At 46.3% G+C, this 27,515-nt stretch overlaps 1 protein-coding gene across 2 annotated transcripts in view; it reads left to right on the top strand.

Moving 5' to 3' along the window:
- Positions 1–2,733: 2,733 nt before the first annotated feature.
- The window catches only part of ST3GAL1 (ST3 beta-galactoside alpha-2,3-sialyltransferase 1), a 188,420-nt gene continuing 163,638 nt past the window's right edge, over positions 2,734–27,515 (top strand). Inside the window, exon 1 of one of the 2 annotated variants that reach the window (XM_069220788.1) lies at positions 2,734–3,142. The gene's annotated coding sequence lies outside the window, so the exon portion shown is untranslated. The remainder of the gene's footprint in view (positions 3,143–27,515) is intronic. The other variant, XM_069220789.1, reaches the window with a different exon arrangement.

The raw sequence follows: 27,515 nt of genomic DNA, 5'->3' as shown, positions 1-27,515 counted from the left end.
TGGATGTGTTTGCGTCAGTAGGGAATGCGAAAGTGGATCGCTTCTGCTCCCGGTTTCGATGTCCCCAAGCATGGGAGGTGGACGGGATGTCATGTCCTTGGCCGCAGGGCCTTTTGTATGCGTTCCCTCCTTTTCAACTACTCAGGGCGTTTCTGTTACGTGTGAGGGATCTGGGGTCCAGGGTTGTCCTAATTGCGCCACTTTGGCCGAGGGCGAATTGGTTCCCCTTGTTGAGGCTGATGGCGGACGGGAGGATGTGGCCTCTGCCTCTTTGTCCGTCTCCCCTGGAGTTTCCCTGCCTCCCATTGGGGTCATTGAGAAGGTTACACTTGACGGCCTGGAAGTTGAACGACGGGGATTGACAGGTCTGGGGGTGCCGGTAGCTTTGAGTTCTACATTGCTGGCTTCGAGGAGACGTTCCACTTTGCTTTCTTATGGTAGACAGTGGAAGGTGTTTTCGTCATGGTGCTTAAGTCGTGAGTTAGATCCTACCTGCGCTTCTATCTTTGAGGTGATGCAGTTCCTGCAGGACGGTGCTCATTTAGGGTTGTCAGTGGCATCTCTTCGGGTGCAGTGGGCGGCTATTCAGGCATTCAGAGGACCATGGCGTAATCTTCAGGATGAAGGGCGCTTGATGCCGAGATTTTTTCAAGGGCTTGTTAATTTATTTCCTCGCCCGGTACGTTCTTTTCCTTCATGGGATCTATCCTTGGTTTTGGATGTGTTGACGGAGCCCCCTTTTGAACCTTTGGGGGACTGTGATTTGCGCCATCTATCTTTGAAGACATTCTTTTTGGTAGCCATTACTTCGGCTCGTCGGTTGGGGGAATTGGGGGCATTGGCTTGTTCCTTTCCTTTTTGTAAGATTTTTCACGATCGGGTGGTTCTGGTTCCGGTACCTTCCTTTATTCCTAAAGTCAATTCTTAGTTCCATTCCCGGCAGGAGGTCATCCTTCCTTCATTTTGTCCGAATCCCTCCTCAAGGGAGGAGGTCCGTTTGCATTCGTTGGATGTGCGCAGGGTTTTGTTGGAGTATCTGTGGGTGGTGGCTCCTTTTCGTAAAGGGGATTCACTGTTTGTTAATTTTGGTCCGGCTCGCAAAGGTGAGAAACCTTCCACGGCTTCCTTGAGTCGGTGGGTTCGATCTTTAATTCTGTTGGCCTATTCCTTGAAAGAGGTGGTTCCTCCTCAAGGGATTCTGGGGAGATCTACCAGAGGCATGGCGGCTACGGTGGACTTCCGTGGTGGAAATTTGCAGGGCCGCCACTTGGGCTTCTCCTTCGACGTTTGTGCGTCATTATAGGCTGTCGGACTTGGGTAGTTTGGAGTCGGTGTTAGGTCACCGGGTCTTATCCTCTATGAGATAATGTTTGGGATGTTCTTGGTGCAGGATATTAAATAAAGGTCTTGCAACTCGATGTCCGTCTCCTGTGTGTTTTCTTGCTATGTCTCATTGGTTAAAAGGAAGGCGAGGGAGGGACGGGAGGTAATGCTTCCATTTTCTTACGATAATGGCATTACTCCTAGTCCTACTCCCTCGCCTTCCTTTTCCGTTCCCTCCCACCCTCCCGGTACGGACTGTCCGAGTTGCAGCTTGGGCTTGGTTTTTGTACAGGAGGGGATAAGGGTGGGGGGGGGTTTTGAAAGGGGAAGGGAGGGTCTAGAGGGGAGGCGGGAGGCCTCATTGGTTAAAAGGAAGGCGAGGGAGTAGGACTAGGAGTAATGCCATTATCGTAAGAAAATGGAAGCATTAATCTGTCGGTGCTTAGGGTCAGTACTTGAAGTGGCGGAGTATTTATGACTCTCTGTCGGCGCCTATACCTCTGGGCTGTAACCACAGAATAGCTGTGTTATGGGCGTGAGTTGTCAGTGTCTAGTGGAAGTGTTTAATTGGAACCGAAGGTTGGAGGTGGGGGCTCTCTGGCACTTATTTTGGCAACCAGCACGTATGCTTTACTCATCAGACCTTGAATCAGGACAAGAGAGAGAAAATCGCAAAACGGGGAATGGAGGACGAAGAGAAAGACTGATAAACAGTGACAAGAAATCAGTGATGAAAATGAACCTGGAAATTTGAGAAGAGGTGAGATCAATAAACAGGAACAGTGCCTGGTGGCGCGGGGGTCGGGGGTGATAGAGCGATAGAAGCATCAGGTAGAATCACGACTATGCAGCCTCGATACACGGCCCCATAGCCGTAGTCTAGTGGTCATCCCCCCCTCATCCGCCCCCCCACCCCCAAAAGCCGCGGACTTCTGAGCAAAACTTTTGGCCCCGCACTTTCCAAATGGATCGCTGCTCGTGGCATCTGTAATAGTTACACTGTGGTTATTCTGAGCTGTTGTCATGGTCTGAGTCCCTCAGACAGAGTGCGACTGCCCCCGCCCAGCTAACCCCTGCCACCCTTGAAGAAGTGGAGGGCCACACACGGGTAGGGCGGCAGGGGGACTTGCTACCATCCCATCCATGTGTGACGCTGACAGACATCTGTCACCCTCCCATTCAGAGATGACCAGCACAGCCTGGCATCAGGTGGGCAGAATGCACCACCCTCCTCTTTGTGCGCGTCTGAGATGATAGATAGTACGATCTTCTATCCTCGGTCAGTTCCTGGCACCAGGTTGGGGCGGGAGGGGGGCAGAGCCGCCCCTCCCACAGAGCGGAGCCGGCCCGGGGAAGCCCACTCACGGCCCAGCACCACCAGGTTGAGTCTCTCTCTCTTTCTAAGTGTCTGGGGCGGAGCTGCTCAGCCTATGTTTAGCTCCGCTGCCATCCACGTGGCCCGGACGGACCCCCCAGTACACACTCACGGCAAAGCCTCGGCTGGAGAATCCGATTAAGGCAGGAAGAGGAGGAGGACGAGCCCGACTCTCGCAGCCGACCCCTCCAGGCTTTCCCTGCTGCAAGCCGTCTCCGGGGGTGAGAGTCTGCCAGGGGGCGCCGGGGAGGCGACACCCCACCCGCCGAGGCGCCTGGCCTGTTCGTGGTATCTGGGCGCTCTTCCGTCCCGTTAGCAGGCTCCTTGAGTCCGTACCCAGGGCGCCGGCGGCGGCAGGCGAGCGCACAGCTGCAGAAGCGAGTATTTCACGCGGAGGACCGAGGTACCGCAGCAGCCCGGACACATTGAGGGAGAGGAGCGGAGGTAGGGTGGCTGCTCGTGGCTTTGGGGTCGCCGCGGAACCTTGTCAGCACCACTAGGTGGGGTGGGGCCCTGTATTTGGGGGGAGTTGGGCTTCTGTGGAACAATATCTAACTACGCCTGTTTGCTGCTGGGGTATGTAAGGTGCCTCATCACTGTCCCTGTAGATGTCAAGGCTGGTGGTTCTGTAGAAACCTCATAACTATCCCCCAATGAAGTAGGTGGGTCTGTGTAATTCCTCATAACTGCCCCTGTGATTTGGGAGCGGGGGCTTCTGTTGGATACCCATAATGGACTATCCCTCCATGGGGGACGGGGCTGTTTCACTGTACCTCAGAAGTGTTCCACTACAGGGTCCGGTCCTCTCTGGAATAATTTATAACTATCTCTGTCCATGTGAAGGCTGGGGGTTCTGTGGAAGCCTCATAACTATCCCTCAATGGGCAGCATTGGTCTGTGTAATGCCTCATAACTGCCTCTGTAATGTGGGAGCGGGGGCTTCTGCAGAATACCTCATAATGTCCCTTTGTGGGACAAGCGTGCGTAGAGTACTTCATGAAAGGTTTCTGTGGAGTACCTCATAACTGCACCTACCTTGAGGGGACTTTATGTTTAGTGACTCACAAGCACCCCTTTGGCTGCAGTGCAATACCACCTACCCATTCTTTTAAGTCGGGATTGTGCTGCCCTATGCACCTTCTGTGTACGAGGGCCGTCCGCGGAATGCCTGCTGGCTGCCCTTCTGTGTGGTGCTGAGGGGACTCTTCAGTTTTTTCCACGGGTGTTTTTTTCCGTGTTTCTCACAGAAAATCATCTTAATCAAAGTACTGGAAGAGAGAAAGTGGACCGGTGCCACCTTCGATCGGAAATGACGCTCTTTATAACTTTCTTTCAGGTGTGTGAGGTACACAGCGGGCTGTTGCCTCGTGAAGACCCCCGCCTCCCCCTGAGCACTAGTATGTGATGGATATGGTTCTGAGAAGCGCTTGATTTTCTGGATACCGGTGGGGTGGGTTTCGATATTTTGAATACACGCCCCGTGGATTGGAGGAAGCAATCTGTTTTATTCTTCGGGGGTCTGCGGGAGAGGGGGGCGTAGAGACTTCTCGTTCAGAGGGGGGGGGGGAGGCGTCCCTGTCATCGCCTCCATCCTGTGGCCCTGCATGGTACCCCCACGTCAGCCTCCTTTGGAGGGTCCGGTCGGCACCCTACTCTCGTTATTACACAAAAAGACCACATTGCTGCCCGTGACCGCCTAAATGAACCCTTCACTCTGAATCGTCCAGGTGATGTGGTGAACGCGGGCAGCGATAGCGCCTCGATGTCAGCGGGTCCTTATTAAACCGCACGAATAAGGCGCGTGGAAGCTCTGCTCCGCACGTGCAAACATTCGTGGTCACAAAACAGAGCGCCAGTCAGAGTGGGGATATGCATTTTAAGAGGGGTATTTCATGAGCATTGGGAGTTTTAAGAGAAGTGTTTCATGAGAGAGGAAGGAAAACTTGAGAAAAGTAGCGGACTAAGAACAGCAGAAGCCTTGCTGCTGAGCAAAGAGGGTTTCCCCTTTTCCGTGCCCCCCCTGGACATCTCTCTCCAGGCTCACACGCCTCCCATTTCCGGGTCCCGCCACTCGCTGTGACTTTCACCCGCCGTTGTCGGGGCGAGGCGCCTTCCTGCCCTCCCCCGAACGGTATACAGGCTGGCATCTTCCCTGGCAGACTTCACGCCCTCGCATCTGACCCGCACTTTGCATACATCGCTCTCAGCCCTGCATACCGGTGACTTCCACTGTCCCGGGACGAAGGTTACCAGTGGAAATTCCAGTCCGTCACTCACAGGCGGTTTCTGCTGATCCTATTTGGGACATAGCGGCCAATTAACTGCCAAACAGGGAATTCAGTTTGCTTGCAGTTGCATGTTTGAAAATTATCCAGTTGTGTTTTTGTATTTAACCACATGTTTTCACTGAGCACATTCAATTCACTATTTAGCGGTTATCCTATAGGCCACACTTGGACATAGTGTAAGCCACTTTAGCTTGTTAATAGTTACGTCCAGCTGTGCTCCTTTATCCATGCTTCACTCATTGAGCGTGAGTCTCAAGCATTGAAATATATTCTCACCCATGGCCAGTCTCACTGTGAGCATGGGCTACGGAGGACGCCCTCATTAGGGGGAAAGTGAGTTTTTAATGTTAAAATATTACTTTTCATTCCCTTGGATCTATCTTAGCTGTAGGGACCAAGTTTGGTTATTGCGGTGGGCTGCAAGGGGGAGTTGGAGATATCGGGAAATGCACATCTGCCACCGTTTTCGTCGTCATTAGCTTCTCACGAGGGTGTGAGACGAGTGGGTGTGAGAATAGGAACATTATCAAATGCGTAAATAGTTTGAGATAACATCCATAACATTAAATGCTATTAACCCTAGTTTTACATCTAGAAGTAATTCATGTCGGCAGCAGTATAAAGTGCCAATTCTTCACATCATATGGTGTTTTGCTGTAGATCCGATATGTTGACTTAAGGTGCGCTTCAGGGCGCTCGTGAAGCGCCGTTTGTTGGGGGCTGCCTACGCTAAAGACATACAGCATTGATGAGGTATTAATGTAGTCAAATGAATACAGTGTCAAAGACACCTAGGTGCTGCAATAAATTAAACTTCAGAATACCTTCATAGGTATGATACGTTTTGATTCCAAAGTTGTTGCACAATTTTTAATTAACGGATACATGGCTGGGTGTGAGCTTTGCTATTTTTCTCTATTTATGCTTACCGTGTGGTGTTCTCACACTAAATGTTTCATCTGATGACGTACTTAACACATCATTCTCCTCGTCGTGTTCCAAGGGATGAGGCACTGTTTAATTCTCTTTTTCTTGTGAAATATTTCCCTTCCGCCGTAGCTTGCGAGCGAGGTGACGAGGTAGTTCGTCAAGGAGGAAGGGGCGGGGAGTTAGTTGCTGGTAAATTGGTGTGAGTCGCCTCAAACATTTCCTAACTTACGTGTTAAGCCATTTTGACAGAGCGACCCGCACCCTAGTTTGCCCTTTAGGGCTGAGCGCACTTCTGTTGCATTAAACACCTACCTGTGAACGCTCATAAAATGCAAACTCGAGGTGCCCCGGGGCAGTGGCGAACGGTCTGTCCAGTTACTGTGTGTGTGGGGGGGCTGGGGCGGGGAGGTTGCTGCCTACCCCTGGCAACAGCTGGAGTTCCAGTCTGCTCCCCTCCCCTGTAGCTTCATGTCTTTAATTTCCCATTTCCGCAGACCTCCCCCCCCCCCCCACTTCCCGCTCTTCCCACGGTGAAGCGGTGGTGGGGTGCATGAGTGGCCCCTTCCCGTGCGCGCGTGGACAACCCAGTTCCTCTTCGAGTGAACTCCCTGAGAGGCGCTCCGAACAGCCTCCATTCTGGACACGGTTTTTGTGTGTGTCCAACAATCTCACTATTGTCAGGAATGTAACAGGGGCCTTGTTCAGCGACAGAGCAGGGAGGTTCCCAGACCGGCTCCAGGCCCTTTGCCCCCGCCGCTACAGTGCGCGGAGAAGCCAGGAGATCGGGCAGTGTGGGTCGGGTTACTTCGGATACAATGGCAAAGGCATGGCACCCCTTACCTGGCTCTCAGTGCACAGACGTAGCCTGTGCCAGGCTTACAAACCCCTATACAAAGAATCTTTAACCTTTCGTTGGCGAGTTGAAGTTTAACATATTTTTATAGTGCACAGGCTGCCATTAGCGTAGCCTTAGCATCATAGTGTTTTACATAGCGGTTGCTGATTACTAAGGAACTTTGGAAAGCGCTACGTGCGCCATTGCATACTATTGTTGTATCAGGAAACGTATGAAAGAATGACGGGAAGCTAAGTTTCAGCCAGAAAAAGTGGCGGGGGTGGAGCGAATTTGACATTCGTGTTCGCAGTCCGGGTGTGTGTGTCCGAAACTAACATTCTTCTTCGCAGTCCCCAACACAAGAAGTTGTGTCTTCAAGTTCTTCCTGAAGCGGCCAAGTTTGTGCCGCGCTTCAGACTTGAAGTGAGGGCTCTCCCCAGCCTATGCTATTTGTCTCGGTATGGGTTCCTACCTCCTTGTTTCAGCCCCTTGACGTCTCTGGGGGTCCTGTGTATTACAGCAGGGGAGTAGCTATCAATAGTTCAGCAGGTGCTGTGGCACCGTGTCCTAGGGCTGCGAGAAGCCCATTGCACCACAACTATGGATGCTTGTTGTACCCAACAGGGAGCGTGGGGCCCGTGCCATATCACCGAGTTAAAATATCGAGCACGTTTCTGTAAGTACACTGGACCCCTGCTCCTGTGTGACCTGTGTAAGGTCTTCTGCTACACAAATTCTTGCCTTTATTCACACTATAGGTGAAACGTGCTGCTGGGAGCCACTATACAAATGCCAAAGTCAGTATTTTTATAAGAGGGAAGGCTAAGCCAGTGCACTGGGGCTATGAAGGAACACTTCTAGGTAGCTGGTGGTCATGCACGTTTTGTGTACATGTATGATGTTAAGCATAGGTCTGTATGGAGATGCTATCTTTCCTGTACAAAATACGATGCTTACACATACTTTAAAACTTTTTTCACTGTTTTTGTGCTGTCAGGGGCAGCACACTTGCAATGTGTGACCAGTTAGGAGAAATACAAACATCCTTGTTGGCACCTGCCTCAAGGTGGTATACATTTTTAGACAAAGCTTTTGTCTACCATTGTTAGTAGACAGAGCATTGAATCAGAAACCATTGTTGGTAGCCTGTGAATGCCCATGTACCACCCATGGGAGACCTCATTCATCCAAAATCTTTTAGGCAAGGTTTTAGCGCTGCTGTACTATTTGCCTTTACTTTTAGGCCACTTTCCAGCACAAAACAATTTTGTCAAGAGCTAGGATCTGAACTCTGGAAAGATGGTGAGATTTCAACGCTCATCTGCACTACGTGTGGTCTGGTAGCAGTCTGAGGGAGCTGGTGAAGAGCTTCGTTTATGGGGATGGTTGGTTAAGAGACTCCAACCTCAGGTATCTGTCAGCTTCCATGGACCTAGGGTACTTCATAAACATGGAGGACAAACAAACCAGGCAAGTCTAGGACTTCAGGAACTCATGCAGCAGCATTGAATGTTGAGTGTTTGCATAAGAGCACATTTTAATTCATTCATTTTTGACTATGCCTTACAGCTCCTCTGCAGTGTGCAGTTAAATATGTTTAGTTGGTTAGCCAGGTTTGGCAGCAAATGACATTTCCAGAGGCATAGGAAAGCAAAAAGATTACTATCACTTTGTGGTAAATGTGGTGAAGTGAGAACTAGAAAGCGCACTTCCTGGTTCCACATTCGACCACGCATTCATTAGGCCACACCCCAATGCATCACTACTGGTACAAATTACTGACATTGTGGGAACTTAGAGGCATATTTATCATTGTTTTGCTTCGCCCCTGCGCCATGAAGAGGGGCGCAAGGGTGATGCAAAATCGAAGTCAGATTTATCTAGCCACGCAAGGCCACCTTCCATGGTCCGAGTGGCTTGATTAATCTGGAGTAACATAAGGCAGCGCTAATAGCTGCCTTGAGTTACTCTGTCCCAGGGAGGCATTCCATGACTGGAGCATGAGTGTTCCCACACACCCACCTATGGATTTTGGTGCATTCCCAGATTTACCAACACTGGTAAACCTAGGGATGAGTCAAAATGCTATGCCTTCCCAGGGGATGCACAACAAGGAGAAATATCTTAATTTCTTTTCGTTGTTTCATCTTTCTAAATGTGCTGCATTCTGCAACACACGTAGAAACAGGAACATGCCTTGAGATTGGATTTTGTGCAGCAAGGTTATCCTTCCTGCATAGACACAATCCTGCCTGCAACACAGGCAGCCTTGAACCATGGTGCACTCCTGCCCTTTCCCTTTCATGCAGGGCAGGAAGGTGGCTTGCTTGCATGAAATAAGGATAAATCTGCCCCTCAGTACTTATTCTCTTTATGAAAAGATGCAGCAGCGATTTCATAGAAGGTGAAGGATTGACAGTTGTTCCTCTTTTGTTTCCATCAGGCTGCTGTGTTCTTTGGCTGTTACTATGTGTGTTGTCCTCTGTTGTGTGTGAGTCCTTTGGGTGCTGTTTGTCGTGTGAGGTTTTCTGCATGGATACCCTTGTGTTCTGTACCTATGTGTGTGTTCTGTGTCTGCTGTGGTCAGTGGTCACTGCTGTGTAGGCGCTGCTCTGGTCTTTGTGTACTTCTGTACTTTGTTGCAGCTGTTGCGTTTGTCGGTCGCAGTGTGGGTGCTGCACTGTACTGTAGGTACTTGTGTGCCTTGTGGAAGTATCTATGACCTGTAACTACTGTTGTTTCCAGTGAGTACGCCTGTGTCCTGTGGTTGCTTTCTTGAGCTTTTGTCCCGGCTTTGTGGGTGATTCTGGGTTTGGTAAGTACTGCAGTGGGTCTGGTCGCTGAAACGTTTCCTTGGATGATGATGTATTCTGTGGGTGCTGCTGTAAACTCTGAGTGCTGCTGGGGCCCCTAGTGCTGCTGTGTCTAATGATGCTGAGGCCCGAATATACTACTGTGGGTTTGGTCGCTGAAGCGTTTCCTTGGATGATGTTGTATTCTGTGGGTGCTGCTGTGGGTTTTGGGTGCTGCTGGGGTCCCTGGGTGCTGGTATATTTTCTGATGCTGAGGCCCATAAGTACTGCTGTGAGTTGTGGTCGCTGCAGTGTTCTCTGGATGATTATGTATTCTGTGGGTGCTAGTGTAGTGTTTTGGTGCTGTTGGGTGCTGCTGTGTCTATCGATGCTGAGGCAGTATCTTCTTCAGAGCCCCCTCAGTAGCAGTGGTGTCTTCTTCAGAGAACCCTCCGTGGCAGTGGTATCTTCTTCAGAGCCCCCTCATTAGCAGTGGTATCTTCTTCAGAGCCCCCTCATTAGCAGTGGTATCTTCTTCAGAGCCCCTCATTAGCAGGGGTATCTTCTTCAGATCCCCTCCCACCGGTAGCAGTGGTATCTTCTTCAGTGCCCCATCATTAGCAGTGGTATCTTCTTCAGAGCCCCTCATTAGCAGGGGTATCTTCTTCAGAGCCTCTCCCACCAGTAGCAGTGGTATCTTCTTCAGAGCCCCTCATTAGCAGTGGTATCTTCTTCAGAGCCCCCTCAATAGCAGTGGTATCTTCTTCAGATCCCCTCCCACCGGTAGCAGTGGTATCTTCTTCAGAGCCCCTCATTAGCAGTGGTATCTTCTTCAGAGCCCCCTCAATAGCAGTGGTATCTTCTTCAGATCCCCTCCCACCGGTAGCAGTGGTATCTTCTTCAGAGCCCCTCATTAGCAGTGGTATCTTCTTCAGAGCCCCTCATTAGCAGGGGTATCTTCTTCAGAGCCCCTCCCACCAGTAGCAGTGGTATCTTCTTCAGAGCCCCTCATTAGCAGTGGTATCTTCTTCAGAGCCCCCTCAATAGCAGTGGTATCTTCTTCAGAGCCCCTCTCACCGGAAGCAGTGGTATCTTCTTCAGTGCCCCTCATTAGCAGTGGTATCTTCTTCAGAGCCCCTCATTAGCAGGGGTATCTTCTTCAGAGCCCCTCATTAGCAGGGGTATCTTCTTCAGAGCCCCTCATTAGCAGTGGTATCTTCTTCAGAGTCCCTCCCACCAGTAGCAGTGGTATCTTCTTCAGAGCCCCTCATTAGCAGTGGTATCTTCTTCAGAGCCCCTCCCACCAGTAGCAGTGGTATCTTCTTCAGAGCCCCTCATTAGCAGTGGTATCTTCTTCAGAGCCCCTCATTAGCAGTGGTATCTTCTTCAGATCCCCTCCCACCGGTAGCAGTGGTATCTTCTTCAGAACCCCTCATTAGCAGTGGTATCTTCTTCAGAACCCCTCATTAGCAGTGGTATCTTCTTCAGAACCCCTCATTAGCAGGGGTATCTTCTTCAGAGCCTCTCCCACCAGTAGCAGTGGTATCTTCTTCAGAGCCCCTCATTAGCAGTGGTATCTTCTTCAGAGCCCCCTCAATAGCAGTGGTATCTTCTTCAGATCCCCTCCCACCGGTAGCAGTGGTATCTTCTTCAGAGCCCCTCATTAGCAGTGGTATCTTCTTCAGAGCCCCTCATTAGCAGGGGTATGTTCTTCAGAGCCCCTCCCACCAGTAGCAGTGGTATCTTCTTCAGAGCCCCTCATTAGCAGTGGTATCTTCTTCAGAGCCCCCTCAATAGCAGTGGTATCTTCTTCAGAGCCCCTCTCACCGGTAGCAGTGGTATCTTCTTCAGTGCCCCTCATTAGCAGTGGTATCTTCTTCAGAGCCCCTCATTAGCAGGGGTATCTTCTTCAGAGCCCCTCATTAGCAGGGGTATCTTCTTCAGAGCCCCTCATTAGCAGGGGTATCTTCTTCAGAGCCCCTCCCACCAGTAGCAGTGGTATCTTCTTCAGAGCCCCTCATTAGCAGTGGTATCTTCTTCAGAGCCCCTCATTAGCAGTGGTATCTTCTTCAGAGCCCCTCATTAGCAGGGGTATCTTCTTCAGAGCCCCTCCCACCAGTAGCAGTGGTATCTTCTTCAGAGCCCCTCATTAGCAGTGGTATCTTCTTCAGAACCCCTCCTTAGCAGTGGTATCTTCTTCAGATCCCCTCCCACCGGTAGCAGTGGTATCTTCTTCAGAACCCCTCATTAGCAGTGGTATCTTCTTCAGATCCCCTCCCACCGGTAGCAGTGGTATCTTCTTCAGAACCCCTCATTAGCAGTGGTGTGCCTATAATCATCTATAGCAAAGCTGCATTCTATATGTTCTGGAGTATGTACATCGCCCAGGAGAGCACCCACAGACGACAGAACTTGCTGGCAGAAATATGACATCCTGAATCAGCTTAGGCACTGGATGTGATGTCAGGCAGCTCTTTCCAAATATATTTATGTTCATGGACTAACGTTTGCGTCAATCCGAAAACGTAATGTACCGATCTTTCTGCTTTGTCCATTAGTTTTATAGGCGGTAATAGCTTTGGCGTCAGTGGTGTCGCTTGCCGTGCAAAAGAGCCCATTGGAACGAAATCCAGATTACAACACTTGCAGTTCTTAATTTTCAATTGTTGCAGAATCCATGCTTCACTGGAATGACACCACGCCAGTGAACCGTAGCCCATGCTTCTCATGTACTGTGAAGGAGTTGTGATTGGTGAGTCTTAAATGAGATGCACACAGTTTAGCATGAGACTACTCCCGCTTGCGATGGCGCAGGAGGACTGCTACTCCTAGCAGCAAGAGTAGCATCACTGCTAGCTGAATCACAAGCATTTACTACCATGGCACTAGCAGCGGAAGTGCGCATAGTACTGGTAGTAGTATTAGTAATGCTGGTAGAAGTACTTGGAGTACTGCTAGCAGCTGCCGTAATAGTACTATTTTATTGGTAACAATCGTACCATTACTGTCAACAAGATCAGTAATAATAGTATAGCCTTTTAAATGCTTTTCTTAGTGTGAGAGATTCTATCTACTATTAATAATACCAGTTAAAACGATTAGAAATTACAGTACAGGTAATAATGCCATCACCAGACGCAGTCCTGCAGGTGACACTTAAGTACTATAAGTGATAGCAAATAACACTTGAGGAGTTGTAGAAATGCAAGTGCAGAAGTAGCATTTTGTTCTAGCAGGTGTAATAATACGAATTTACTGCTAGTAGTAGAATGACTAATACTGGTAGTAATGCTGTTGGTGATATTACCAGGAGCAATTAACTTTATACTACCAATTGAAGGGCTAGGATACCCAGCGTTAGTAGTATCACTAGAATAAGAGTCATAGAAATCCCAGCGCCACGAGTACACTCGTTAGGGGCCGCATCCCACAGAAGTACTAGGAGTGAACGTAATTACATTAGATTTATACTTTACTTAGTTAGCACCTCTCCTCAGGTGGAAACAAATCACACAAGGAACTGTTACTGTAGCTCAGCCAAAACAAGAAGAAAAAAAAACACAGCAGAACGGGCACGCCCAGGTTTTAGATTGAGCACCAATACCACCTTTAAATGCATGCCATGCCGTGCTGCTAGTTAGGCAAGTGAGGTGAGTAAAGTCTTAACGAGGATTGATTCTGGCGCGAGAACACCCATCTCTTAAGAAGAGCAGAGCTAAGAAGGCCTGTTGCTCATGCATTGCACCATAGTTTGCATTTGCTAATTAGGTGACAGTCTTGATCTAATTGTTTTAAAAACAGTTGTCAGTAGAAATGTAAAGTTATTAGCCTCCTGAACAGCTCTGCCCTCCATTGTGTGCTTGACAGTTCCCCCAAGCTGCGATTGAAAGTGCTGTGTGTGGTCAGATCTCATGCTGTGTCCCTATGTGAGAGCTGTACATGCACACTCCCCGAGCAGCACCAGCAACACCCTCACGTGCTGTGGTTGGTAGCACTGTACTCTCACGTGGGCACCTTTGATACCAGTTTACCCGCACTCACCGCCAGGCTGTGATTGAAAGGGTTGTGGGTGGATAGATCCCATGATCTGCCTATGAGAGCTGTTCATGCACTCACCCCTAAGTGACAATACTGTACACTCCCCTCACTCCCTACCTTGACTCACACTCCTGCACGTTTTTCCTCACAGTACAACACCTGCACATTGCTTAATGTTTGATTGACAGACCAGGCATCCAACCCTCATTGCTGTAATTGACACTAGTGTACCATCAGTGCGGTCCTCCTGATCTGTATGATGTGCGTTCCAGCTTCATGCATGCCGTACATACATGTATGCTGTGACTGTCAGTACTGCGCTTCCCATTCCTATCTCGTTTACATGCCAGCAGCATATCTGTACATAACATGTACGCTGTGATTGTCAGTGCAATCTTCTCCACCCCGTGTACGCTGCATACTAGCAGCATGCCTGTACATACATATTGTGATTATCAGTGCTATGTGCTGAGTGTTCCAGAAGGATACTATATATATATATACATATATATATATAGTGATCGTACATACGTGTGTGCTGTGATTGTCAGTGCTGCGCTTCATGTCCCTCTATGCTGAGCATGCAGCAGCATGCCTGCATACATGTGTGTGCTGTGATTGTCAGTGCTGTGCTTCACACCCCTACGTGCAGTGCATGCAGCGGCGCACGTGCACATGCTGTGTAGCCGGACCCATATTTACATACACTACTATGAATGGGCAGTGAGTTAGAGGGCAGGGCTGCTCGCGTCCGTGCCACCCACAGAAGCCTGGCGAGCCTGGCAGCCAACTCCGATCTCCGCACACTCGCGCTGCGTCTCGCGATGTCTGCTGCCACCTGGGGGCTGCTGGGAGAGTTCTCTGCCCGTGTCTCACCTGTGGGCGGCTGAAAGTAACTATTAGGATAAATTACAACGCTCATCCTTAAATTATGGTGTGACTTGGATTATCAGTGTCCCCCATTTGCTATTACAGAACGTGTTCCTGTAATTTCAATACGAAAAAGGCGATTATTTATGACTAATATAGCGTGTGTTTCTTATGAAGTCTTGTTGGGATTAACAGGTGAAATCGATCTTTAAACTTCGAGTGCTTTTGAAAGCAGCGCGCGTAACATCTGCTTAATGTAGGTAGATGTCATCAGGTGATCGCTTGTGTACCTTCGGCAGAAATCCTAGAAATTTCTGGAAATTTTTTACTAAAATGAGACGGGGGACATACTTTTACAAAAATGTGCCTATATTATAATATGCGCAATATACATGGTCTAGTGTTTGTAAAAATAAATTCCATTTATATAGCGCTTACTGCCCCTGACGAGGTGCCGAAATGCTTTATCCACTGCACCAGAACCCAACTGTTTGGGCAAGTCACAAATATTTAAGACATTTGTGTGTAGTTGTGTAATCTGGATATTGTGAGGTACATAGGCAAATGTTTCAGACTTTGTTGGCCTATTATTCCATTTTAGTTCGAGCCTGTCAGACAGCCCAAGCCAGTGACACTCAAAGTACAGCCTGGGGGCCACATGGGGCCCTTTAGGCAACAGCAGCACTGGACTGACTCAGCAGGAACATTAAAAAGATGTTACCCAGACAAGCATTTATTTAGAGGTTAACTTAAATTAAAGAAACTGCTTGCATGTAGAAATACCTTTATTTTTTAAGATATCTTGCAGCAAAAGAGTAAAATATGACAACATCGGTAAGAGGCAAGTCAGTTGTAATGGGCACTATATGGTAGTCTGCGTTTATATTATACATGGATAACATTATGGTTTATTAAATCAAACACAGGTGAAGGTTTGGTACAGCACACAGCATGAAGTCATGTATTTCAAAAACCTCATATGTAATAATAAACAAAGGAGGGAAAGTGAAATTAAACAATTGCCTAGGATCACACAATTCAGTTCGGTGGAGAAGCTGGGGTCAATCCCAAGTTTTGGGTTTCACATTGCACAACTCAGACACTAGATGTATATACTGTGCTTCTCCTACCCTCATCTTACCCCCCCAAACCCTGACTGCCACCCTGCTGGCATCAATGTGGCCCTCCGTCACATCACTGACCAAACTTTGAGGCCCCTGGGAAAATGTTTGCGAGTACCCATGGCCTAAGCTGTCTGGTTGCAAACGATCTAATGTTAGCTTACCAAGAACTTACAGAGGGCTTAAAGCCCGTTGGTACCTTTCTTGACTTTACTGCTACACTCATGTGCTCGCTTCCTATTCGTTTGGTTGTCTTATTCTTTTTATGTTTGTCCCTCCACCGGAGTATGTCCTCTTTTGTCCTTCCACTGCTCACTTTTAGGGAACTACTTTCTATGTTTCACCTACCAGACAGGACACATTTCCTGTTAATAGTGTAGTCAGTTCATAGTGGGCTAGGATCTTGCCCATTGCTTACCATTGATTGACTTTACTGTCACTCTTTTTGCTTGCTTTCCATTCATTAACTTGAGAGTGCTTTTCTTCCTCTTATGGTCTTTGCCCCTCTCCTGGAACATGGACTCATTACTTGTATTTGTCCACTGCTTGGTTTTCAAGCACACGCACTACTTCTTTCTTTAGGGTTAAGCATTTATGAGTGCATCCATGTGAGTGTATGCGGTTTCCAGCTTTGTCACTCATGTACAGCTCCTGCCCAGTTTCAATCCATGTTGCTCTCTCTCTGTGCTTCTCTACCTCCATTTTGAACTCGTCCTCCTTCTACTTTTTCCCTTGCATTCCTTTCTCGTCCATGCATTTCTCACAACCTCCTCCACATTGCTGTCTCTCACTTGTTGCTTCTTCCCCATCCCCACTCTCCATGTTGCTTCTGTCCTCATCAACCACTGTGTTCTCACTGCTGCTTCACATAACCCATGTCATCCAAGTTGTTTCCCCCACTCACACACTCTGTTTTCTCCAACTGCATCCTTTTGGTGCTTCCCCCATCTCTGTCTTTTGTGATACTTTCTCCTCACCCAGGTTGTTTGTGATGTTCCCTGCCACTCATGCCTAAAAAACAGCTTTCACTCTACTTTGTTTTTTTTATGTATCTAGCAATCCGGCAAATTAATAAAAAACACTTTTTTCATTTTATAGGTGTGCACTCTTAAAAAAATGACTTAGCCACCACATCATCTTTTTGTTTGTTTGACTTCTTTATCCATACTGCACAGTATCAGGATGCAATGCAGCATGACTAAAAACCATTGGCAATACATATTGGATTTGCCAATGCTTCTTTTTTTTGCTTAAGTACTCCATGAGTATGTTTCTTCCAGCAGTCTTCTTCGTGAGTTTCACTTCCCCCGGCTGTGCTTCTCTCCCCTATGTTCTTCATATTTTTTTCTCTTGCCCGTGTGCTTCTCTCTCCCTCGGAGGTCCATGCCGCTCTCACCCACGCGCGCCTCCCTTCACTTCCTGTCGGTCTCTCCCTCCTCGCTTGAGTCTCCACTCACCACAATTGTGGTTTCCTTCCTCATGTGCCTCTTTTCTCTTACTTTCACCTCCTGCTACCCCCACCCACTTCTTCGTAGCCGCCCTGTCCTTCGCCACAATGCTATTTCTATTTCATTTGTAACTTTTTTTATAGAGGGGTCCGACAGCAAACTGATGCCAACCCATCTACTCTATAAAAGTGTTCTCATGCTACCTAATTTTCTTCAAAAAATTAATACGGCACCATGCACATGCTTCATGACGCATGCTGCAGCAGTCACTGCACCCACCTTCAGAGGGCTCACTTGGAAGTGCAGGTGGGTGCTGCTTGCACAGATAAATACAGACAGGCTGCCCCAAACAGCTATTCCATCTTTCACCAGAGCTCTGCCGCAAAGCAATACACGCTCATGGCCCTGGGGGGCAGCGCATAGATTGTAATAGGGCACACTTCCCCTGTTTGCAGACAGCACACCTATTTAGAGGTGCATCCCGGTGTAAATAAGCAGCTTGTTCTATGGGCCAGGCTCACACTGCAAAAACAGGAATATAATAGCTGTGTGGGTGATATCTACACATCACTAGAAACCTTTAATCTACGCACCAGCGCACCATCTACACAACAGCTACTTTTAGAAACTCACACAGTCGATAACGCTGTAGCTGGTGGCAGCTCCGTTTGACATTGTTGAGCAAGTTGTGAAACTCGCTTCTGATTGAAGTTTGCATACTCCATTAAGACATCCGTTCTGAAAGGCACTTAACGCGTTGATGTTCCTCTCTCTTCAAACGTGACTGGCTTATCTGTGCTCGGACACCCGTGTTAAGGTTGGTTTAGTGAGTTATAAAAAAAAAACTGATAACGTAAATGGAGTGTGTGTACACAAGAGCTGCATGTGCTTAACTTACTCCCACTTTACCTACAAATGTGGGTGAGAGGGAGTATTTGAGTAACAGCAGATGCAATGCAGGTGTTGGGAAACAACCCTCATTGAGCAAACTCCAAAGCTGATTCCATGATTTGTAAGACAGGGTCATTACGCCTGCTCATGTTTTTCCTGCCAGGTCTTCTATCTCACATCAGTGTGAACCATTTACTGGCAATCACGAGGAAGGCATTTTGAATGATTCTATCAGTGATTCCAGAAATAGGAACACTTCTCTCTTTAAAAGATCCACAGTTGTGTCAATCAGAAGTATTGTGACTTTCTCATTTTCTGCTTGGCAAAGTAAAACAACCATTTGCAATGCAACGGATCTCGCATTTGCTCGAGTTAGAGCTATTAGCGTTGTAAACTCCTAACCGGACTTTTCTTGCAAATTGAAAGGAATAAAATGAGCACAATCTATGTAAAACGCAGCGTGATTGTGCTGAAATTTAAAACCAAAAAACCAAGCGCGATGCCGCTATGTAAAACCCATTGCGCTGCGTGAAAAATAAAAAGGTAAACTAGTCTGGAACCCATGCTGAAACCATGGAGCCTCATATGTTGTCAGAAGTTGGCCGGTGCGCTCGAGGAGGGCAAAACACCAGAAAAGGCATGACGTATGCATGCCTTTCACCAATGAAATCAAGCAGATTTTAAAAGGCAAGCCCACAAACCAATGAAAGTGACAGGGGTGACATGGGGGTGGTTAAAAGCCCAAAGAGAGATTACAACAGGGACGGAGCGCTTGTGTGCTCGACCCTAAAAAAGAACGTTCTATACCCATTCACAAATGAAATATTCATATGATAAGAGTTTGAGGAGTGTTTCTACCTTTTAGGAAAATCTAGTATAATAATACGTATTAGTTCCCATGTTTGTACATGCTCTCTACTGTTGGGCATGTGTCCAAAAAAAGCTACTGGTTTGTCTAAATCACATATATGCGAGTAAGCACTTCATACCCTCTAAACATGATACAAGGGAGCACAGTCACATTTACAACACACATTTAAAATGCAATGTATTTTGCCGTGCTGCCCCTCTCTCTAAAGGCCATGCTTAGGCAAAGTAATCTATTCTTGGACTTTCAGAGAGACTTGGTTAAGCATGTACACTTGTATACAAGTTAAGTATGTTCAGTTGCAAGATTGCTCTTTTATCTGAGCTTATTCTTTAATGTACGACAACTGCTGGAAAAAAGGGTTATTAGTTGAGAGGGTTAAGTACCCACCTAATGCAGTAATCACAGTCCTTGTCAGGGTGAGCTGCTAAAGTCACCAATTAGACATGGGCTCAACCACTCGTATCTATGGCACAGAGCAGACAGGCTTAATGATGTCATTATTTTTGGGCGCAAAGGGTATCCGTGCCCGCTTTACCACTACCGTCTACTAGCGACTTTAAACTAACTGTTTGCATGAAAAAGTAAGACATTGATTATTAACACTCAAACAATTAAAACTGGTACAAAAGAAGGATGTGCAACTTTGTAAACCTTTTTGTTTTCTGCCAAACTTCACAAGTTGTAAAGGAATCTCTGCAAAGTTCAGAAAGCTGCATAGTCTTACACTTGCCAGATTTGAGGGGAAAATCATGCATGTAGCAAAAAGGTAAGTTTCAGAGAAAAAAGTCTTCACACATTTACAATTGTGCATAAAACAACTGTGCAAACTACAAAATGCAGTGAAAAGGTCTGCATGTTTGTTCCATCTTGGCTGGATTTGATTAGAGTGAAAATTATCTTGCAACATTACGAAAATAGTCTTGCAAGGCTCAGAAAAACGTCATATAGTGTGACAGCAAAGACCTGAGAAAGTGCAAGATGATATTACAGAGGAACTTGTGATACCTTACTGTCATGCCATGCTCTTCCATGGTGCACACTGATTAATTTGTTAAAAAACTTCAGTGTAGGGGACCAAAGTTTCTCTATGTAGCCTACTGCAAGTGCTCCTGAATGCCAGGGTTGCCAAACACCAAATTGACTATTCTTGATTGCACCTCATACCTCAATCTTCCACTACTGTACTCTTTCTGTCTACTTAGCTTTCTCCTGCAATTACATTCCCCCTCTTTTCTTTCTTTGTTATTTTTTTCATATACTACTTTCGTTGCTTCTTTCTACTTTTTTTTTTAACCTTTCTCACACTTGTTATCGCTGAGGATGAAAAATAAGTCCTGCTTGCCAAAAATGAATGCCAGTGACTACCACCAGCAACTACTGACATAAGTTCTGTACTGCTTGTATAGCAAAACAGCAAAACATTAATCAAATCCTAATGGTTATCAGTTGAAGACATGCACACATTTTGATTGAGGAGGTGTGTGTTTGTGTCCCTTCTATAAAGCTTTGTAAGAGGCAGGTAGGAATGTGGTACTGAGAACTTTTGATACAGGAAGGTTCCAGTGCTATACAGAAATCTGAATAAACAGTGATACCAAACTATATTCCAAAATTCTGTCTCTTAGGTTAAGCCTTATTATTGGTAAATTTGTATCTCTGAGGTAACACAGCTTTACCCCTCTCAGAGGAACTACAGACCATATAAGACGAGTTATAGCATCGTTCAATGGGGGTTAGCGTGACAGGAGGTCTTATGGCCATGGCGCTTCTAGATGACAGAAAGGCTTTTGATTGGGTGGCGTGGAACTACCTCTGTGTGGTGCTGAGGTGACATAAACTCGCTCCTGTATTTATCATGTGTGTACCAGCAGTCTATAGATATCTCAGCAGTTAGACTCCAGATTACGGGAGGGCAGTTGAAATCTTTTCAAATAATGAGGGGTACAAGACAGGGGTGATCCTGTTCCCGATTACTGTTTGCCCTATATATTGACCTGTTGACTCGATCACTGGAGCCTAATGTGCTAATTAGGCCAATGGAGTCCCAAGGTATCAGCACAAATATCCTTGCTTACACAGATGATATTGCAGTTGGGACACTAGATCTAGAAGGTACAATTTAGTAGATAGAACATGAGGCTTTAAATTTCGGAAAATTCCCTGGGCTATTTTTTTATTTGAAATAAGAGCCAGCTGGTTGGCAATAATCACATATAATTTGTGGATTACCATATAGTTGATCACTCATTTTATCTAGGACTAAATATCACATCTCAAATTGATCAGATCGTGGAACTGAGCTTAGCACCAGGAATACAGAAGGCCAAAATGGACTTTAGGCGAATGGACCATCTCCATCTTATGATCATGGGTTGTTGTAATGTTATAAAAATGTTCCTGCCCACAGTTTGGTATTTCGTTACAGCAACACCAGTAGAGCTAAAAAAAAAATGTTTTAGAAGATGGAGGCGATTTCTAGCAGCTTTATATGGTCGTATGCAGGGCAAGAAGGGTATGCAGGGCAAGAAGGGCCTCTAAGTTTATGATACTGCCAAGGGTAAGAGGGAGCTGGGCCATACCAAACTTTAGGTACTATCAGTGGGTGACTGCCCTACAAAATATATAAAATCCCTAATTGCGGGCAGGCAGACTGACCCTCAGGCGGCTGAGGCGATGCCTCTTATTTATGAAGCTACTTATTATTATGCTAATGCCTGTTTTTTAAGAAGCCAAGGTATTACAAAAAAATTACATTCAACACCTTTCAAGTGGCTTTTAAGATCTGGCTAGTGGTCAGGAAGAAGATCGTGATTGGGAGATACAACTTCTATACCCTTATTTGGAGGACCCCGTTACTCTTGAAGATGTTTCAAGATGCATATTGTCTCAGGTGGGAAGCTAATGGGCTTGAGAAACTAGGCGATTTCTTTGATGTAAACCAAGTTATTTCATTTATTTGTGTACTTTTATGTATTTTTTTTATTTGGGGAGTTGCAGCAGCAGTATGGGCTAGATAAGAGAGACGTCCTCAAATATCTGCAGTTTAGGAACCTCCTGGTAAAGAAGTGTGGGGGAGCAACCGGGTTCACCAAGGAAACACTGTTTTAGTTACTCCACAACACTGCTGTCTGCAAGATAAGCCGGATCTATGACTATTTCAGGGGCTTTATGTCCAATGATCTCATGAAGCAATCAGAGAGCTGGCAGAAAACGTTGGAGATTAGGGAAGGTAGCTTTTTCGAAACATTAGATCGTGCTCATATTTTATTACAGGAAACAGCAATTATAATGCAGTTGGAATCACACATCTTTAGTACACATCTTTAGCACACATGCCTTTACAATGAATGTGTCTTTACCACGCGTGCCTTTACTACATAGGATTTTACACCAATGGAAAATGGATGATGGAAGGGTGAAGGGATGGACGCATCAAAGAATGGGTAGATTAAATTATGGATGGTTTAAAATTGATGAATTAAAGGTTAGTTTGACACAATAGTGGAAGGCTGGATGGCTGGATGGAGGGATAAAAGGCAGAAGAGTGAAAGTACTAATGAGAGGGGCAGCAATGAAGGAGGGGTGAAAAATGGGTGAAGGAATCAATTGATGGTATGATGGATTGACAGGTGGTGGCAGGAACAGAAAGTAAACAAGGGTCTAGAAATCATGTCTACCCTCTGTAGTTTCCATTCCGTGCCCTTTCCCTGCAACCCAAGAGGAAAAAGGAAGCTATTGAGTGTCTAATGCCCAGATGTATTAAGTGTTTTTGGAAGGGCAAAGCAAGGCAAAGTGATGCAAAGTCTCACAAGGTTATTTGCCATCCAGCAAAAAAGTGTTTTGCACAGGAAAGGTGCGCTTTTTCTCAGCACAAAAACGCCTTTGCACAAATATGTATGCTGCAGTGCACAGCACACATTAAATATATAGGATCCTTCTGGGTTTGTATGTGCATTATAATTTGTATGGTAAGGTATGCTTCCTGTATAAATCCTGTGCTAGACAACACACACTCACCGCTGCACAGTGATCGAGGCTGTGCGTTGTGCACTGCAGCCTGATTGTGCGACAGCGGATGGGTTGACACTAGCAGCACGTCAGTCACCGTAGAGATGGCTCTGCAGTGTGTCTTCTCTGAAGCGCGAGCAAGCACATCATATGTGGCTGCTGCAACACGTTTAGAGGGATAAATGATGAATACTGCACCGAGTGTGGAAGAACCGTGTGATGCAGTTCGGCTCAGAGCCTGTATGATTTCACCTCTGCTATCCCTGGCGAGTTCAGAGGCAGCTTTCACTCGCTCAAGCAGAGACTCAACTTAGCTAGGCAGGGGCTTAAGTGTGACTTAGTGTCGCCACAGTCTAGTAGCATTGTCGCATGTCAACCATGGTTGCATGCAGAGCGTGGACATACTTTTAACCAATCAATTGCTAACAATCGAGGAAACTCTTTGGGAAATCCAATAAACAAGTTTTACATTCTTGTGTTTCAGTGCTGGGGAGAGTCTTATTTAAGGATCTGCTACCCTCTTGGGAGGGTGTCTCATGCTAACTAAGCTATTGCCTTCTTCAGTGCCTAGAAGTTTGTGCAAATTCGTCCAGTCGTTCATTCTGAGCGAATGAACGACTGGACGAATTTGCACAAACTTCTATGCTCGTTCACTGTTTACTTCAATGATAGCTCGGTGTATTAATACATTTAACCATTCTTTCATTAATTTTAGCTATCTAAACTGTATATCAGATTAAGTTTGTGATTCAGCCATATTTTTAATATCAGTGGCTTCTGGAACTTAAATATATATTTGCAGTGGTTAATTTGTAAATAAAAACGCGCCAGTGCACAAAGCTCTTCTTTGTGGCTGCCACAATTAAATGTGCTAGCACATGATACTACGGCAGGACAATCCTGAGGCCATCTCCGGCCTCTTTAATCCATTTACAGCCACTCCCTCCCCCTTTAGCTCACTCTTGCAGCTTCCTATTTTCTTCCTATGTGACGCTTTTTCGATTTTCTCTTACTCCGTCTTTCCCATTTGTGTCTTTTACTCGCAGTAAATGCTTGAGGCAGAAAAATAAGTGGCAGCCCTCAATAATAAGTGCTGGGGCTCTGCACCGAAAATCACCGACTCAAATTAAGCACTGTATATTTGTGACATTTGCATACATGCCATAGACGTGATTCAGACAGGAAACTCCCGGTTTCTGAAGAAAAAGTTGGCTTTAAGTTGGCTGTCTCGCTTGAAACTGCAGTGGAGAAAATTCATTCTCCTGATCATTTAAAAAAAAAAAAAAAAAAACTCCCATTCTCCTCTTCTAAAATTTTGGCATGTATTTTTTTTCCATCCGTTTATATAGGTACCTAACTATTTTTATGCAGACGCCGACTGCGCAAAAAATGAATAAATGTGAGTGTGGCCTTTAAAAGCGCTATTTTCTTTTGCTTCAAATGGAAAAAATGAAATTTTCCATGCTTAGGACGGAATAACTGTGAAATAAAAACACCTAGACCTCTGCGTCCTGTGATTCATTGCTATGGGCTCTAAAAAAGATTGATGGGTATAATGTACTATATAAAGAAAACTAAAACATGTGGCCTAGGTAGTGACTCTCATGTGAAAACTGGTGAAGGGCTTCATTCATAATGTATTTCACTAAATACGTCTTTTGCGGAACAGCCCTCGCGCCAGCAATGCAAGCATCAGTGTAGCATCACCCTAATGCTTACAGGTGACTGAGGGAAATGTGCGGTGGTGAGGTATGTGGCCCTCAACGGCGCAGTGATAAAGCATTTAGGCCCGTATTTATACTCCGTTTGCGCCGAATTAGCGTCGTTTTTTTCGACGCAAATTCGGCGCAAAACTAACGCCATATTTATACTTTGGCGTTAGACGAGTCTAGCGCCAAAGTATGGGCAAATAGCGTCATTTTTTTGCGTGAACGCCTTCCTTGCGTTAATGAGATGCAAGGAAGGCGTTCCCGTCTAAAAAAATGACGGCGGCGCAAATGCGTCGTATTTATACTCCCGGGCAAAAATCACGCCCGGGAGGTGGCGGGTCAAAAAACCCCGCATTTGCGCCACTATTTAACGCCTGGGTCAGGGTAGGCGTTAAGGGGCCTGTGGGCTCAAAATGAGCCCACAGGTGCCCTCCCCTGCCCCCAGGGACCCCCCCTGCCACCCCTGCCCACCCCAGGAGGACACCCAAGGATGGAGGGACCCACCCCAGGGACATTCAGGTAAGTTCAGGTAAGTATAATTTTTTATATTTTTTAATTTTTTTTGGTGGCATAGGGGGGCCTTATTTGTGCCCCCCTACATGCCACTATGCCCAATGACCATGCCCAGGGGACATAAGTCCCCTGGGCATGGCCATTGGGCAAGGGGGCATGACTCCTGTCTTTACTAAGACAGGAGTCATGAAATGGCGTCTGGGCGTCGTAAAAAAATGGCGCAAATCGGGTTGAGGCGATTCTTTTGCCTCAACCTGACTTGCCCCATTTTAAGACGCCCTAACGTCATTTTTTCCCAACGCCGGCGCTGCCTGGTCTACGTGGTTTTTTTCCACGCACACCAGGCAGCGCCGGTCTGCTTGCGCCGGCTAACGCCATTCCATAAATACGGCGCCCGCATGGCGCTTCAGAATGGCGTTAGACGGCGCTAAATTTTTTGACGCTAAACTGCGTTAGCGCAGTTTAGCGTCAAAAAGTATAAATATGGGCCTTAATATTACAACTGCCATTGATGCATGAATGTCAGGACACTAATTCGAATCGATCTGCCTCCCTATAGATACCTATGTGACTCTGGCGTTGAAGCTGCCATTTCTGCCTGTCTGTTGCTTATTCGCAGTCATTTCCACTGTGCCTTTATGGGCTCAGATCATTACCTGAAAAGTTAAAAAAAAGGCAGAACTCTAGTACGGCTTAATAGCACATATCGAGCACATTTCCAAATGTAATAGGTATTCACAGTGAATCCCAGGAGGTTAACATATCAACAGCTGTAGATTTCCTGGAGTATCACAATGCATAACATTTATAGGTGGAATTTTCATCATGCAGATCAATCTGCATGAAGACCCTTAACCCTTTCGCTGCCAGGCCTTTTCCCCCACAGGTGCCAAGCTTTTTTTTGGGCTGTTTGGGGCAGTTCACGCTTAGGCCCCCATAACTTTTTGTCCACATAAGCTAACCTCGACCAAATTTGCGTCCTTTTTTTCCAACATCCTAGGGATTCTAGAGGTACCCATGCTTTGTGGGTTCCCCTGCAGGAGACCAAGAAATTAGCCAAAATACAGCAACAATTTTGTTTAAAAAAAATGGCATCAACCAATTTTGCGGTGTTAAAATCACCATCTCCCCAGATTTCAGGAACAGGCAGACTTGAATTAGAAAACCCCATTTTTCCACACAATTGTGGCATTTTACTGGGACATATCCCAATTTTACTATTTTTTTGTGCTTTCAGCCTCCTTCCAGTTAGTGACAGAAATGGGTGTGAAACCAATGCTGGATCCCAGAAAGCTAAACATTTCTGGAACCTAGACAACATTCTGAATTCAGCAAGGGGTAATTTGTGTAGATCCTACAAGGGTTTCCTACAGACAATAACAACTGAAATAAAAAAATATTTAAATTCAGGTAAAAAAAAAACAGCAATTTTTCTCCACGTTTTCCTCTGTAACATTTTCCTGCAATGTCAGATTTTTGAAAGCTATATACCATTACGTCTGCTGGACTCTTCTGGTTGTGGGGATATGTAGGGTTGTAGGTACATCAAGATCCCTAGGTACCCAGAGCCAATAAACGAGCTGCACCTTGCAAAGGGTTTCATTCTATACCGGGTATACAGCAATTCATTTGCTGAAATATAAAGAGTGAAAAATAGGTATCAAGAAAACCTTGTATTTCCAAAATGGTCACAAGATAAGGTGTTGAGAAGCAGGGGTTATTTGCACATCTCTGAATTCCGGGGTGCCTATACTAGCATGTGAATTACAGGGCATTTCTCAAATATACATCTTTTGTACACACTGTCTTACATTTGGAAGGAAAATGTAGAGAAAGACAAGGGGCAATAACACTTTTTTTGATATTCTGTGTTCCCCCAAGTCTCCCGATAAAAATGGTACCTCACTTGCTTGGGTAGGCCTAATGCTCGAGACAGGAAACGCAACATGGACACATCACATTTTACATTTGAAATCTGATGTGTTTTTTGCAAAGTGCCTAGCTGTAGATTTTGGGCTCTAGCTCAGCTGGCACATGGGGGAAACCTACCAAACCTGCACATTTTTGAAAAATAGACACCTAGGGGAATCAAAGATGGGTTAACTTGTGGGGCTTTCACCGGGTTCTGTTACCCAGAATGCTTTGCAAACCTCAAAAGTTGGCCCAAAAAAGTTTTTTCCTCACATTTTGGTGACAGAAAGTTCTGGAATCTGAGAGACGCCACAAATTTCCTTCCACCCAGCGTTCCCCCAAGTCTCCTGATAAAAATGGTACCTCTCTTGTGTGGGTAGGCCTAGTGCCCGACAGGAAATGCCCCAAAACACAACGTGGACACATCACATTTTCCCAAAGAAAACAGATCTGTTTTTTGCAAAGTGTCTAGCTGTGGATTTTGGCCTCTAGCTCAGCTGGCACCTAGGGAAGCCTACCAAACCTGTGCATTTTTTAAAACTAAACACCTAGGGGAATCCAAGATGGGGTGACTTCTGGGACTCTCACCCAG

Source organism: Pleurodeles waltl, chromosome 2_2 (assembly GCF_031143425.1).
Source record: "Pleurodeles waltl isolate 20211129_DDA chromosome 2_2, aPleWal1.hap1.20221129, whole genome shotgun sequence".
Taxonomy (NCBI): Eukaryota; Metazoa; Chordata; class Amphibia; order Caudata; family Salamandridae; genus Pleurodeles; species Pleurodeles waltl.
Note: the sequence above shows the minus strand (reverse complement) of the source record. Positions and strands in the feature narration are given on the sequence as shown.